This window comes from Mus caroli, unplaced genomic scaffold (genome assembly GCF_978045245.1).
Source record: "Mus caroli unplaced genomic scaffold, Mus_caroli_1 scaffold_17, whole genome shotgun sequence".
Taxonomy (NCBI): domain Eukaryota; kingdom Metazoa; phylum Chordata; class Mammalia; order Rodentia; family Muridae; genus Mus; species Mus caroli.
The window spans coordinates 62,258,865-62,260,858 of NW_028227272.1; the positions used below are offsets into that span (position 1 = coordinate 62,258,865).

Below are 1,994 nucleotides of genomic sequence, written 5' to 3' on the forward strand. Positions count from 1 at the left end.
ACACACAAATAGCAATATACAAAATTTAAGAAAGTAAATAAAAAAGTTGACAAATTCTGTGCTTCATCTTCAGACTTTCTAATTCCAGCAATTTCATTTCAAGTCTATGCAGTGCCAAGTCCTAGAAGTAAATAATAAATTAGAAGTTATGATTTTTTTCTAGTGCCCTATAGCATGTATAAGTATCCAGTAGTGATAGAAACATCATTTTTTTCTTTTTAAAAGTCTTTTTACTGTTATTTATTTATTTATTTTTGTGTGAATCTCATATCATGTACTCCAATCTCACTCACCTTCTCCTCCCCTTTTACCCTCCATCTACCTCTAAAACCTAACACCAAACACAGAGGAAAAGATCTCACTGTGGAAACTGTAGTGTGTGTCACAGTACGTCTCACAATGTACCCTTTTGTCCATACTTGCTTGCAAATGTTCATTGCAGTGATGTGTTGGTCTGGTACAAGTTCTCTGGCTACTGCTACTCTCTCACTACTGGAACTTCACCGAGTCTTCTCTCAGATATCCTGTAGTTGTGGGTCTGTAGGACCTGCCCTTTCATAGACTCCAGCAGTTCATTGATTAGGTATATCTTGGGGTTGGTCAATTCAAAGCCCTGGATCTGAGCTGGTCATGCCCTCAGCGTTGCTTACCAGCAACACCCCTACTCCACCCTTGCAACCAGGGCCAGCACTATCCTGCTGCACAGGTAAGGTGCAGGGTCAGCTTTCCTTCACTCACCACTCAGGTCTCCCGACTTACTCAGAGGGAGAAGACGGAGTGGGGAGGAGGGTATCTTTCCCTTGTTCACACCATCATCTCTTCGTTATATCCACAGGACTGATTCAGCCACAACTTCAGCACTTGTGTACAATGTGTAGGCCTGCGTTTTTGAATACTTCAGCTGGCAAATGGCAAGGCCAGGTCTCATGTTCTCATACCTCCAGAATGAGCTCTCCCAGAATGCCCAGGCTAAGGGTGGGACCAGTTCTTCACAGCCCGCAGACATCAACATTCTCCAGGGCAGCAGCCCAGAACAGGTACATCCTCTGCAGGGCCTTTGTTGGTAACAGACTCCTGCTGCTGCAGAGCCACAGACCCAGACATAGTTCCTGGTGGCAGCACAGGCTAGGATCCCATCCTGGTCCATGGTGGCAATACCAGCTACTCACATCAGGCTGCTCCTTACTACTCTCGAGTCTCTAGTTCTGCCTCTCATCATTGAGTCTACATCCTTATGTTTCTCTTTTTCTTCGATTTCTCCACCACCTTCATAGTGGTGCCCGGGATCACTCTTGAGTGGTTTAAGGAATGCTATGCCCTGCTCATGCATTATGGATCCAGACAGGGGTCATTTTGGGCACTGTCTGCCCACCCACACAGGTGTGTCTCACATCGGACTGGCATCTCTGGTTAGCTCCCTGTCAGGGCCCTATGCAGTAGTCTGGTGGTCATCTAAGGGCTCATTCCTTGCCTGGTCTGCCCGAGGGGCTCCGTGTGATAGTTGACTATCTTAGGCTAATTTTCACCCTTGGCCCATAGATCCAGGCATGATTCTTCTAGTCTCCGGCTGTGGCACCAGACTGGGGGTTGTCTCAGGCTAGCTCTCTGTCCAGGACCCCTTGTGGTTGTCTTAGGAGACTTCTCAGGAAATGCTCATCTACTAAGCTACTAATTATTCAGACGTTCGTAAGTCAGAATACTATGCATGACCATAGCTTCTCTCCTTCTGGCACTTACTGATACACATGAGACAGAGCAGGCACACCCGCAACACCTTTAGGGGCATTACAAACATCTTAATAGGCGTTTATTGTTCTCTATAGGCCACTGAGATCAGGAAGAGCCGATGATACTCTGATTAATTAGTTGTCATCTGTGTGGTCAAAGTGGCAGTGTTAGCTTTACAGTGCTCAGGGTCCTTGGGTTACAAGTCATACAATGTGGAGAAGATTCCTTTGTCCCTGGTGCTAGACAAACGATGATGATGAGATGGC

The 1,994-nt window shown here is 46.3% G+C and overlaps 1 non-coding gene across 1 annotated transcript; it reads right to left on the reverse strand.

Annotated features, from left to right (window-relative positions):
• Positions 1-1,656: 1,656 nt before the first annotated feature.
• LOC115029643 (small nucleolar RNA SNORA17) lies at positions 1,657-1,787 on the reverse strand. Its single transcript, XR_003835208.1, has one exon. It is a non-coding gene; the product is annotated as a small nucleolar RNA SNORA17 (small nucleolar RNA).
• Positions 1,788-1,994: the final 207 nt, after the last annotated feature.